At 30.7% G+C, this 15,180-nt stretch overlaps 1 long non-coding RNA gene across 1 annotated transcript in view; it reads right to left on the bottom strand.

Annotated features, from left to right (window-relative positions):
- Nucleotides 1-4,434: 4,434 nt before the first annotated feature.
- The window catches only part of LOC134707528 (uncharacterized), a 33,294-nt gene continuing 22,548 nt past the window's right edge, over nt 4,435-15,180 (bottom strand). The window contains exons 2-3 of the long non-coding RNA XR_010105721.1: nt 12,485-12,764; nt 4,435-5,840 (exon numbers count right to left, since the gene is read on the bottom strand). This is a non-coding gene — a long non-coding RNA (uncharacterized LOC134707528). The remainder of the gene's footprint in view (nt 5,841-12,484; nt 12,765-15,180) is intronic.

Below are 15,180 nucleotides of genomic sequence, written 5' to 3'. Positions count from 1 at the left end.
AACCAACATATAACAGTATCAAATCATAACATAGGTGGTGATGTGGATAAGGAAAGAAGTCAGTGTACATAAAAATAATTCTGGTACATAATGTACCAATTTTTGATAATCAACCTAGTCTTCTAAAATTGGATGCCAGGGTCCCAGCAGATATTGACCATATGAAAAGGTTTACTTATAAAAAATAAATTCTTTTCCGGTACCAGATATTCTTTGAGGTAGTTTTTAAGTCCTGTAAAATTTACCTTATTTTCACATAGTTTTGTTCTGTAAATATAGAATTTTGTCTGGAGTATTATTAAGTTTTTTATCATACTGGTTCCGTTGTTTCCTAGATTTTCAAATAAAATAATATCTATATTAAATGGAATTAATATTTATGTTTGGTTATAAATCCAATCACAACAAACTTTTAATATAATATCTTTGGAATTAGAACGAAGGCATTAACTATAAAGAATGATTAACATTTTAAAACTTTTGAATACAAGGTATGATCGATTTGTGGAGGTGTGCCCACGGTGTTCCCACCTTGAATGAGTGAGGTCGCGGAGTACATCCCCGTCAGGTCAAATTAAATAATACAAATGGGTATTTTCTTCAAGCGGACCTCTTCGAAATCACGTTAAAGGTCCGACTGAGCTTGTTGGTATAACATGAAATAGAATTCATATTCATATCGCGTAACTTTGTTCTCCTTCTTAATATGTCACTGGACTTAAAATCCGACATCCATCATCATCACTTTACAAGGTTTAATAAATCAGGACAAGTGATTCAGTTTTCTTTTGAATTATGGAAGATTGATATGTGTTACAATTTATCTAATACAAATCATTTGGAAATATTCTACACAGTTATGGGGAAATATCAAGCTTTTCTCTATTAGCGTTTAAATATATTCCTGTCAAAACATTGATGTTATTAAAATGGTTTATGTTTTTCAGAATTTTGTCGGGACTGTGTGTTTTTTTGTTTTTGTTTAATTCAAATGTGCACTGACAGGAAACCTAAATATTTAAATGTAAAAATATCACTTCCTTTTCAGACATCCTACAGGAGGTAGAACATCACGATTGCATGATTTGGTACAGAAGAAGAAAACTGCATTAGACAGAGCACACATGCATTTTTCATTAGTATATCTTTATTGCTTTTCTTGGCATGAAATTTAATCACAATATGATATTACTCAAATTTAAAATTACAAAAATACTACCGAACTCCTAGGAAAATTCAAATCGAGAGCCCCAGATCAAATGTCATTAAATGCATAAACTCATAAAACGAACGGAAACCATGCAACTGTCATATCCCTGAATTGATACAGTTTTCAAAGGTACCAAGATCATTTAGAACACCAGAAGTGCGTTTCGTCTATATAAGACTCATAAATGACGCTCATATCAAAATATTTATATAGGCAAACAAGTACAAAATTGAAGAGCATTCCTTTCCTTGTGTAGGAAATTGCGTATCAAAACTTGTTTTATTGTTAGCTTAACCTCTCAATTATCCTGATACAATGCATGTACAGGAAAAATGTTAACGTATCGTTAAAATCATTCAAACCATTACTACGGTTTTCTACCATAAGACGTACATGTTCTTCGTCATGTTTGAATAACTTTTTGTAATGTTTAAATTCTGAAATACTTTTATCATTGATTTAACTTTCCAATTCTTTTCAAACGAGCGACACTGATGAGTCTTTCGCTTTTACAATTATAAGCCAGATATCGTATATGCGTCTTATCGAGTATATCAACAGTCATGTTATCAGTGTCACTGTGCTAACATGACATGTTTATATTGTTAATTTTTACAATCTGTAAATATAAATTTCTGAATCATATAGTCCAGACCACTAATGTTTTACTCCCAAGGTTCGGCATAGAAGGTCGTAGCAAGATTTGTCATACATTCTGGATTTCTTTGGTTTAAATGCACGTAAATGCGTTACTTAATAAACCTATACAATTATATTTTTATGTGCAAATGACCCTTATAAGTTGTATGTGACGAAACGTGTGTCTGGCGTTTATTTTTAGCTTAGTATCTTTTGTCTGACTAGAACTGTGGATATTCAGACTGCAACCTTGAGACGAGATTTTGTTCCTTTTTCTATGCACTTTTTGTTAATTTACTTGTCTATATAAAAGGTGAATAAGTGAGCACCTTTGAAGATGTCAATCAGTCTGATCCAAGTCCGGAGATTCATCAATGCTATCTCAGTTTGTTTTATCCTTAACATAATTTGATATTGATTGCAGATCTCAGATATGTTTGCCGCCTCATGTCTCTACTTATAGTCGTTATTTAAATCTTGTCATAGGTTATAGGCACTTGTCTGTTGTTCAAGACCATATGTTGACCTATTCATTATTAGGATAAAAATAAGTGTCATCTAAATGTTTGATATGCTCAATAAAAGTTGTATCTGTACTTGAGTATTTTGATTAAAATTGGAGTCGCAAAGTGAAAACATGTCGTGATTTTTTTCTCCATTGATGAATTCCTTTTGGAATGGATGCTCATGTCTGAAGTCAGCTTCATGAGAATAAATGAACAACTCGACAATAAGGAGGCTACAATTGGTTCCTGTATGATTGTAGATCTTTTTTGATGAAAAAAATGTACTTCAAAAGTTACAAATAGTTTTCAATAAATCTAGCATATTGATGATATCCGTTCTCGATAAGTCTATATTTGTATCAGAGTTTTTTTTACGGATGGTTATTCCTTTCTGAATCTGCATTGGCCAGTCTATTTTAATATAGTATCCACATCCGATTCATACCGTCACTGGAACAGCTTGTTTTGCAGTATATTACTGAAACCTGGTTTTGATCGATGATAGAATAGATGTTGAAATTGAAAAGTGGGTTTGTGCAGCATTGGACTGAACCTGTGATATAATGTTGTTTGTAAAGAAAAATATGTTATTTTTTATCCAAAAGGAGTGAAGAAAGAGCATGTGTTTCATGTGAAATTATAAATGACCTTACGTTTTGCCTATTTTATGGCATTTTTAAATTTCTAAGGGGTCTAATTCGCTCAATTTTCGAAACATCTTTTAAAGAACCACAAGAAAAATTTGATAAGGGACGTTCCGTTTTGAAGTTTCTTTGGAGTTCGGTATTTTGTTATTTGAATATTTCAAAACTAAATTTAAAATTGATGCGACTGTCATACACGTGATATGTTTAGCTAACTATAAAACAAGGTTCAATCGACCATTTTCTAAATAAGAACATGTGTGTCGCAAGTTAGGAATATGACAGTTGTTATCCACTTGTTTGATGTGTTTGGGCTTTTGATTTTGCCATTTGATTAGTATACTTACGATCAATCTTAGTCATAATTTTTTATGTGAAGTCGACTCCAGTATATTTGTAATTTTACTTTCTACTTAAGTTAATTTGATGGTTTCAAGGACGATTATACATTGTTGGTTCGTAATATTTTTGGAAATAAATGTATAGGGGAGTACTAAGTTAGGAATTTATGTATGCATTGGTTCAACAATCATCAGACTCTTGACCGATTCACACAAACAATATCCTTACATTTTAAACCACATAATTATTAGAGTTACTCTAAACTCTTACTAAAACAAAAACTCTGCGATTTTTTTCGAATTTAAAAGATTTGAATTATCTGAGCATACTGACATTCAACTGACTGCACTTTTAAAAAATCAAAGAGTTTATGAATAATGAGGCAAACAGTTCGGTGGAATTTATAACATATAGAATTCCGCATGGACATATTTCTTGCAAAATTCAGATTAATTAAGCATCAATCATCAAAGATAATTAGTAAGTTATTCATTCGTGTTGGCTTTTAGATATCTGTTAAAGTTCAAGAGACGGATTTTAGAATTTCATTATTGTTAAAACACATTTAAAATTGATACTGAAATTAACCCAATTAGACCTATTTCTGATTATGAAGATCCCGAACTTTGGAATAAAAATTCAAGCTGTACAGAAGCCGTTCAATAATTTCAATGAAATGTATAGAAACAATCTATGATATTTGCCGACGAGAGATCCCATTATGTTGGTGTTGAGCGGCAGCAGTTTGTACAAATTATTCTACTTTCAGTTGTCTTGTTCATTTTTTATTCAGTGTTGTCGAATAACAATCCATACCCTCCCCTTTTGATATTGTATATATGTATATAATAATAACGATCATTTTGAAGGTGTTTGTTAATACGTGAACTCAGGCTTCTCACATCTTGCTTTCCGTAAAGTAAGAAAATAATTAGATATGTATTATTATACAATTATTAACAATTGATATCCTACATCATGTCGATATAGTTATTGTCTTTCGGAATTACATAAGGCCATACTTTTTCTCGACTGTTTATAAAGATAGATTACTAAACCTGTTGGATGCACACATATAATGATAACGAGAAGACACAGATACATAGTTTTATTGAAAACAGAAACCTGACAATAAAGAAAACTTAAATATTCTTTGTCAAATATTTCAAAGACAACCCATATGATATGTAAAGCATGTCCATCTGAATGAAGAATGTAAACAATGATTATATATAACATTTTTGTGCGCAATACGATGGACAAAAAGAACATTTAAGTTGACTTAATTTTGAAGATTAAATCCAGATTATTTAAATATGCGATTTACATAAATTAAGTTTGAAAAGATATATCAGTGTATATGATAGTTCTAGTAAGCATTTGACTATTTAACAGAAAGGTATTCTGTCAACGTTGTAGGCCAAAATGATTAGTCGTAACTGACAAACTAGTACTTCTTATTCATCATTCTCGACTTTAAATTCTGTTTCAGAAGCGGTAAGCATAAAAATATTTTCCACTTATTCATCCAATATGCATTGATCCAATTAACTGTAAAATGCATTCCATTTCCTAAAAACGGAAGTTTCTTTACTTGTTGTGATGTGAAATTTAAGTTATTTAAATAATGATTAGTTTGAATGTCAAAACCTCAAATTAATGATTCAAATAAAAGGTAGTCTCTTCACAAGTAAGTCTAAACTTGCTTAATGTGCTTGTGAGGCTATTTTTTCTATTTTCACTGAATATATACAGACAACCAATCATCCCCCGGTTCAAACGACGATTACACGGTGATTTTGGTAAAATGTTGCTGTGAAAATATTGTTAAAATTTTTTTTTGCTGTGGAGTGGTAAATTCGGCTTTTGTTGCTGTTGATTTTTCAAATATTTATCTATCATATACTATTTGGCTAGTTGCACAGACATGATATATTCACATACATGTTAAATCAAAATTAAACATTCCGTTAATATGCAATACAAAATTCATGGATTATCAAGACAATCGCCTTAGCAATTCAAAAGGAAATATGTAATATATCTTACAAATAAGCATAATCAATGTACCTCTACGAGAGATAACATTGCCGACCACAAAAAACATTCCAAATTTCTGTTGTTGGTCTATTTGGTATATATATATATGTATTATGCAAATTTGTTGTGTCAGAAGGTCAAACTTTACAAGAATACTTTATTTACTTAAACATGTTTAGGACGGAAAAATAAACCAGAGGGTATACAATCAAATAAAACATGGGAATAAGTCAATAGTAAAAAGTAATTAAAAGATCGAAATATTCTAGCGCACTGAATTTAACTTCTATTAAAATTATATGTTTCAGGCACTTAATGTTCGTTTTAAACGATTTAAAATTTAAATCGTGTCACAAACTGGCTTCAAAACCATGTGACTAGAGGTCAGCTGAAGTAACCAATCAGTAGTCTCCGTATGCTTCTTTTGACAGGAATGGATTGGAATCATAAGACTTTACCCTGAAAAAAAAAGAAAATGCGTTAAAATACAATAAATAATACAACGACAGCTAGCGGACAGCACTTGGTCTTCAACGACAAATACGTATATCTCTACATGCTCTGAATATCATCAAGTCAAGACGAGTTTGATAAAAGATGTTAATTTTTTCTTGAATTAACAGAAATATGGAGTACAAAACTGTTGCGTTTACATTCTGTATATTTTTTTGATTGATACAGATTTTAAGTTTCATTAATATGTGAATTTCGTGACAAACACGTTTATGTCATGCTTCTCGCCGACTCATCGATGAAAAACTTTGTTTACAACTTTACAAAATGATTGATATGATAACCAGTCTAATTATATATCGTAAATTACATTGAATTTTACAAATTTCTGATAGTATCATCCTGGATCAAAGTCGTATCAATCACAGACTCTTATAAACACACCAATCAAGAGAAAAGCATACTTTTATAAACGAGGAAATGGAAACCTGATGTTCAGGAAGCTGTACTTATCTCGTTTGCTTCAGAACCTTTATTCCATCTGTTCCAATAATCAGAACGAATTAAAAAAAGAGAATGGATTAATTCACTATTGGAATATCAATTACTCCCGAGGGTTTCTTAATGTACAGTTTTAGGGATTGTCATTTCAAACTCAAACTGGACAAATCATGGACAATTTATACCAATTTCAGCCCTTAGGTTCCCTAGAGTTTACTTACATGAGGGTGAAGGTTTTGAGATCATTATAGGAATACATCATTCCAAATTTAAACTGGACAAATCATGAACGATTTATACAAGTTCCAGTCCTGCAGATCCCGAGAGTTTACGTAGGTGAAGGTTTAGATATTACTACTATATGAATATATCATTACACACGTTTATTCACAAATCAAGAACAATTTATACCAATTTCAGTCCTGAAGTTCCAGTAAGTTTACATATAGCGTGAATGCCTAATTTAGAGATTAGTATAGGGATATATCATTTCAAACGTTTACTTCACAAATCAAGAACGATTAATACTAATTTCAGTGCTGACGTCATTGAAGACTCCGATTCGATATTTTATTATAGACTCATTACTTGCATTACATAAACATACATCCCTCGCCAGGTACACTCAATAAATAAACCACTTAAGGGTAAAATATATATACAAACAACCGAACAAACAAATTCATCCATGTACATCTTTGCCCGAGGATTTTGGTACTTTTTTCGATACAATTTTAGTTGAGTAGTTTTTTTTACATATAACAAAGATCTGTTTTATTTATTCGAATGTATAGTTTAATATTTAGAATTCATAATACGTTGAATCTTAAGTCTTGAAAATTCTCGAAATATTATTTTTTTTATCAAAATGATGTTTTCTTGTTCCTGCAGAAGTTTGCGACTTCATACGTGTCATATATCATGCATTGATATTTTAGCCTTTTTTCACCACTCATATTTTTGCATCATCAATTCCCAATGTTAACATTTGCTTTTAGTTATGCTCCTCTATGACCTATTCGCTTCGCATGTTTAACATAGAGATGGATATATTTTGTTCTGACAGCCCTTTCACACTATGTCTTTATTAGCTTTTCTAATTAGCAAAGTACTGATTGTGCCATTAAACGCCCATTTGATATGATATATTCATTTCCACACGTGAACAATTATTTGAAATGAAAACAATTACCGTTTGGTGCAAACAAGCAATAATTGACAATAAATATATTTTACTATCCACATTTTCCCCTCTGATTGTAATTTCGAATTGTCATTAAATATAAAATACAAAAGTTGTCTAGATAGCGGGTTCTAAATTGATTTTAAGGACTTTGCTATAACCATTCAGTGCTCACTAAGCGGACAAAAATAAAGTGAAAAAACTAATATAAATCTCTATGAAGATACTTTTACCGACTATAAAACCTACTCTATAACATGAAAGTACATCATTTAGATATAAACTTTTGCGTTTTTCAACAATAAAAGAAAACTTTGACCTTAGATTTAACTCAGTTCAAAACAATTACATATGGATATGGTATTTCGAGATTTTAAAAATGTTAAACAATTAATAACCGAGTAAACATGTAAACAAAGCTTTGATAACATGCTGACGTACAAAGTGTAATTAATGGTTATAGACCGAATCACTCGAGCAATATATTTGCATGTACTATCAATTGCTATATTGTTATTTTAAGAAATCTTATTAAAAACAATTTACAGGCTTTTAATAACATCTTGAATCCAATTAACTGATAAAACAAAAATCATGAACTTATCTTTTTTTTTCATTTAGGTAAACATTGATTTTACAGCGTGTGCTAATTATGTATCAATATTACTAAATTTGGAAATTAAGAGACTGTTTTTATGAGCAGCAACTCGTTTGAAACTAAAAAATGACATATAGTTTAGTGGTATTCCATATGTTTGTTTCGAAAAATTGAACATGAAAAAATAAACTCTCTCTTTTCTAGATTCGTATTTTTTTTTTAAATTCTATAGTCTAGAATCCACGTTTAAGTGTTTTCGTTGTAAAATCATATTTTACTATTTCATATGTTTTAGTCAGTGCGCACACACCTTTCCTACTCCGTTTTAAAATTTATCTAAGACCCAAACAATAAAGCATTACAGCGTATCTAAATGAAACGATTGATACAACAAAAAAACTAAATATGGAGTGACATACAGTGGTTCTTGATACATCAGTTAAGAAAGAACGAAATGAAAATTTAATTTAAAATAATGATATGTCTTTTTGTATCGTCTAGTTAACTGTCCCATTTGTATTCGATTAATCTACATTTCTTTTATTCATAAGGCTACATTTTCGTATCCTTGGCTTACTTTTGTGTGTTAGCTTAATCGGTCATTGATATATATATTTAACATTGTTATAAAGCAGGAGGTTTGACAAGCCATTAAACACTTTTTTGTTATCTCTCAATCGATTTTTGACATTTGAACACTGGTATACTACTTTTGCCTTTATTGACCCATAGTCACGTGATATAACACACACTAATTATATCTTATCGGTCATACCGTTACAGAGTTTTTTTAATTTCACAAAACAAACCGTATACATATTATGTGTATGACTTAATATATATATTCATTGTACAGGTAAGGATACTTGTAAATCCGTTTCTGTTCATATTAATCCGATGTTGAAAATAATTCAAGCAGACCAACTGTCAACATGTTCATCTTACTGAGAAGCAACAGGTCTTGGTTTAAGCATAGATGAAGCGTATATGGTCGTCATCGAAACATGTCCCGTCGTCCGGCTAACAGGCGATTTAAAATATAGTCATTTTTTTAAAATCTATCGATCATAGTAAAATCTATGCCAAAGAGGGGCGTCTGTTTGATTGTGAGGGATATACTGTTAGCGGCAACGAGGAATTTAATTATTATACTTCTTGTAGAAAGATTATCAGGCCAACTACACGATTTAAAGATTCCTGGCAACAACTCTCAGCTATTATAAAAGTACATTTACTAAACTTGCACAAGTCAGAAAAAACGTCAATGGTCGTAATAAGCAGTATATCTTTATGTATTTGTCCTTTAAATAATTGAGCAGTGATGAACAATCTGTCCTTGGTAGTCGCTGTTAAATGGATCGAACAGTTTTTGGAGACAATTAGGAGTTTGATGTATGGCACAGACAACTAACTGTTCTTGAATACTCCTGACATATTTGAGCTTAAGATTTGTTTTTGTTTATGTTTTTGTTAATGTTTTGCTTTTGTTTTGTTGTTTTGTTGTCTTTTGTCTTTTGTCTTCTCCTTTGACGCAATCAGTAATTCTCCTCTAAGCTATGTTTATTTTTTTTTAGAGTGAAGAAAAAACATCTTATGGTATATTTGATGACAGAAAATGTAAAAATTTATATTATCACTCATTTACTTAGTGATTAAAAGGATATGATAAATGTCAAATATTGACAGAAATATCAATAATTAAAAGCTCAAATTTGTTAATGGCAGGTATCCCATTCTACAATTAATATCCGGAATATCACTTAAACACGTGGTATAACGGAAACAATAGATAATATGACATCAAAATGACCTACTATAAAGCCTCCATGATGATAGTCTATTAACAGAATTATTGTTTTATCGGAAGTCAAGGGGTCGCCCATTATTTACGATAATGTAACTTGTATCTTGCATCAGAGATTTTAGCACTAACAAAAAACATCGTTAACATGACTTTTGTGGTATTATCAAGGATGTTTCTCTTCTTCAGTAAGAAGTAAGTCGAAACTGTCGCCAAACAGTAAAAACATATAACGTAATATTTATAAGGCAAGTTGACAAAGACACATATTAATATACTTTTAAGTCATAAGAAACGAGTGACCGGTGAAAAATGATGTTCTTCCAATTCTTGAACTAATGCATACAAACATAATAAACTTAGTCTTCTGTGCACGAATTTATCATTTTTTTTCGTGTAAATTTCGTATAATCGTCATTTTATTTTTCAATCGGTCAGTGTTGTTGTAAAAATATGGCAGGTAATTAAAGTTAGTGTTTTGAAGCCGAAGTTTAACGATGGTCACCTGTTCGTCAACAATCGACAAAAAATAAACAAAAAGGCATGGAAAAAGAGCACGTGTTTAACATGTTAATTCAGATAATAGTTTATTTTAAGGACATCCATGCGTATTGTGATCACCGGATTTTTACGAGATGGGTTACACTGAGGTCACTTTGCATACGGAAAATATGTCGGAGGAATAGCTTGCTGGAAGGAAGCAATTAAAATAAAGTAAACTTCTTCTAAATATGAAAAATAAAAGAATTTTCTTCAGAAAAAAGTATATGTACATAAGTTTTATAATTTTATAATGAAAACTATCCATTTAGTTATAAAAAACATATGCATTATTTTCTTATGACTTTAATTGACATATGTGTAGCAAGATCTTCTTTGCTTTTCAGTGCACCTGAGATCATTCCCGATGGGAATCGTGTTTTCGATTTTTTAGGTTTTCTATTTGTGTTTTTGACTTTTTGTTGTTTTTCGATTTTTTGCCATAACGTTGTCCTAGACTTATATGAGTTTGAATATCCGTGTAGTGTCTTCCGCTTTTGTTTTTAACTATATGATTGTAATTCATTCAATTTAAATATAGTATTTATAGATTATAGTTATCGTTGATCATCTCAACGAGATAATTTTTCTCGCTTGGGCCGGTACGGTGATAAGGATAATCTGTTTTTCGCTATTTTACCTATGATTACGTTGTTAATTTATTGACAACGGGCATGTGCGTCCTTAGTTTCTAGCGATAATTTTTATATCATTCGACTCCGTTGAGAAAGAAAATTATAAGTCAGCTAAATCAAAGGAAAATTTCGTAAACTAGCGATTAGATACAATATCGTTAAATTGCATGAAAATAATTACTACCAGCTAAGACGAGGGGACAATTTACTCAATATGTTGAATCAGTGGGAGACAATTTGTAATTTCAACCGAAAACTGGACACTTTTGATTTGTAAAACACTCATTTGTAAATCCACCGACGCCTCTCCTCAGAGTCACAGTGTCAGATATAAAACAAAAATGAAAAGTAAATAACAGATTGCTTAGAGGATGAAATATCTGATTATAACCTTGCAACAAAAAACCATGTCAACCGATTATGTGCTTCGCGTGATGAATCACCTGCGTGTAAAGTATATTACTAATTGAATTAAAACTGGCACGTATCATGCTTTGTGTTTATATTTCACCTGTATGTCTTTCATCATTATTTTCAATGTATGCTGCTAATGTATCAGTTATTGATGAAGTCGAATGCTTGGGTGGCATCAATTTCAATTAGAAAAAAGAACATTTGAAGGGGTCCAATGGTAACAAACACCTAGATTAAAATTTATTTTGATCCGTCAGTTTTAATAATTTTGACAAAGAATTAACTTTTACCCTTTGACAAAAGTTTCAAAAATTCTACAAACTTTGAACCACTAACTACGTCGAAAATAATTCAATGGATATATAGCAGTTTGACTAACACTATTTTTTGTTGATATCCCCGGTCATGAGAATGACTTAGAGATTAGAACGCCACTTCGAAATCTTAATAAATGTCAACCTACTACGTGATACCGTATGTAAGGTTTTCGAAATGACGACACTTTGAAAACTTGGTTAAGAGCTTTCTAATCAACAACAATCATAAATCAAAGATATCGCGATAGGAAACCCAAGCTCTGGGATATCGTATCAAAAATATTATCTGGAAGCAGTCGCTACTGGATAGTTGTTGTATAGAAATGGAAAGTTCAGAGTTGTTTTTGTTTTACTCGATCTAATAGATATAGGAAGATGTAATGTGAGTGCCAATGAGACAACTCTCCGTCCAAAATTTGTTTATAAAAGTAAACCATTATAGGTCAATGTACGGCCTTCAGCACCGAACTTTGACTCACACCGAACAAGAAGCTAAAAAAGGCCCCAAAATTACTAGTGGAAAACCATTCAAACAGGAAAACGAACGGTCTATATTTACCAAGAATATATAAGGAAACAATATCCCATAGATAAAAATGCGACCTGCAAGCATGATAAGTCTATTTCATAATAAGGTATTATTACAAACTATTGAACATACCCGTATCCGTTTCTGAAATATTGTTGTAATCCTGAAGGATATCCCATAAAACTTCGTTTACCATATCTGAATGGAAGTTTAACTGTGCGTTTAACGAATTGGAATGGGCTAGAATTGAAACAGTCACAGTCCATATTATATTTCAATGGATTTATCCCTTCAGCACATAATTCTAGACAGTCTAGCTGTATATTTCTGCCTTGACTAATATGAACTAATAATGCTAAGAAGACTGTTACAATTCCAACGTTCTTTACTGTATTCATTGTTTGAAGAGTATCTGAAAAAAAAAAAAATAAAACATCAAGTTCAAATTTTTTATTACTGATAAATATACAATTATTACCTTGCTCTTTTAATCAACTCATCTTTTGAAAGAATGAAACAACAGAAATTGTATAAATTTTCATATATTATAAGTATTTGCGACTTTATTTACATGTCTTGCATCTATGTTTTCACTGTTTAGATGATTTAGAAATTTGGATAAAAATATTTTTTCTCTAAAAATGGCAAAACATATTTTTTATTTGAATTTGTATTTTCTGGAAACTTTTAAAAAACGAATATAATTCGACCCAAAGGGATTTACATTATATGATGATTTTGTTTTCTATTATTTTGTTAAATTGTTAAACATGGGTATGTACATAATAAAACAAACATCAGTAACCATAAAATTATAAAATTGTATTGAATCTTAAGTTTGTCATGTACAACTGTTCTACAATCTATATATAAATATTGTATCTTGCAAACTGTATTAAGAGTTTATCTTGCAATAAGGAAAAGTAAAATCACAAATATACTGAACTCCGAGGAAAATTCAAAACGGAAAGTCCCTAATTAAATGACGAAATCAAATGATAAATCACATATAATGCATAGACAGCAACTGTCATATTTCTGACTTGATACAGGCATTTGGAAATGTATAAAACGGTGGACTGAACTTGGTTTTACAGCGCGAAACCTCTCACTTGTATGACAGTCGTATCAAACATTATATTTACAACGTTGCGTGAACAAAACAGACATAATAGGTAAATTGTCAAAATGGTCAAAATAGGGGCACAGTAGTCATAATCGTGTCACAATCTCAATCAGAACAAAAACAAAACAAAAATATATTGAAAAAAGAAGTACAAAAATAAAGCACAAAAAAGCATATATCAAATTTAATTAACAACATTATTCATTGATTACTTATTTTTGTATTTTTAATCAACCCATAAAGGTTGAAATATTTGAAGTCCTGCTACTAAATGGCTAGGTTCACATCAACTCTGGTGTAAAATCGCGTGTTTGACATCAGAATGTAAATGTCACATAGGAAGATATATAAAAAAAAAATTGCCGTTCAAAGTTTTTTCAAAATATGATAAAACAATGAATTTTCATAATTTTTTCTAAGTTTCAAATTTTAGTAAAACAAGAATTTCGTGCAATATTGGATAAATTAGTTTTTTTTAACTCAATGCATATTTGATGTAAATGCAGAACTGTACTACAAAATATACAGTTTTGACCGTGCACTCTCTGGAGTTGAAAAGATACCAACATATTACGTACTCTAATATGGGACATTTTGCCCAAAACAAATGACGGAAATCTAAATCATGTCCACTTGCTAACCTTTAATATATGTACATCTAATCTGCACAATAAAAAGGGCTTTACTTTTAAATTGCAAAGGAAGCTCGACAGTCAAACCATACGAACCCTTTAAATAGATGACCGGACTGACTAGATAATTACTGCACCTGCCAACTTTTTGTCGCAGGATCATGAAATCCAAAATTATAAATCTTATATTCCAGCGGCTACTATAATAAATAATTTTCTGCAATTGGTTCACAATCGTTAATACAACAAATGAAGTCTGAATCATAGTTTCTGTAAAATAAGTTTTTTATTAACCACAGACGAAAACATTCGAATATCTTCATACTTAAAATATTTAATTCTAACGCATTTGCGTTCGGGGAATACCATATCACATAAACACGTACAACTTATACATTTAAAAATTTATTTTAATGACAATCTGACTATATATTTAGGTATTTGACTAAAGTTCCATTTAAACATTTCATTTAGCATTATAGATATTTCCCGTGATAAAAAAAGAGGAATTAAGTTTGGAACAAGTAACATGAGGTATTTAGATATAAATCCAGCCTATTGATTTTCGAAAACAGATTATTTGTTTTAATTTATTTGAAATAAACTCATCATAGATATCAGGATTTAAATTTTGTACGGCAGACGGTCGTTACTATGTGCTTGAAAATAGATTAGAAAATAATTTAGTTCATGAGACGTAATTACATTTACTTCCGGAACCTCAAAATAAAACACTCCATTAAAGTACAAAACAATATCCTTATCAATTTTTTTTTATATTAGTTCAACTTTATCCTGATGTTCTGTAGCTCAGTTTTTTCCTTGGTTCATGTCCGTCATTTTCGTAAATAGTTTTGTTATGAATTAGGCCGTCAGTAAATTCTTAATTAAATTGTTTGATAATTTCATGTAGGAGCCTTTTAAAGCCGACTATGCGGAATGGGTTTTGCTCATTGCTGACGGCCGTGCGGTTGCCTATTATGACTAAAAACCACTCCATTTGAAATTATGTGGATCATTGTCTTATTGTCAATCATACCACATCTTTTTTTTATATTCTTACATGTTTA

This window comes from Mytilus trossulus, chromosome 2 (genome assembly GCF_036588685.1).
Source record: "Mytilus trossulus isolate FHL-02 chromosome 2, PNRI_Mtr1.1.1.hap1, whole genome shotgun sequence".
NCBI classification, from domain to species: Eukaryota; Metazoa; Mollusca; class Bivalvia; order Mytilida; family Mytilidae; genus Mytilus; species Mytilus trossulus.
This window is presented reverse-complemented; position numbering and strand designations above follow the sequence as displayed.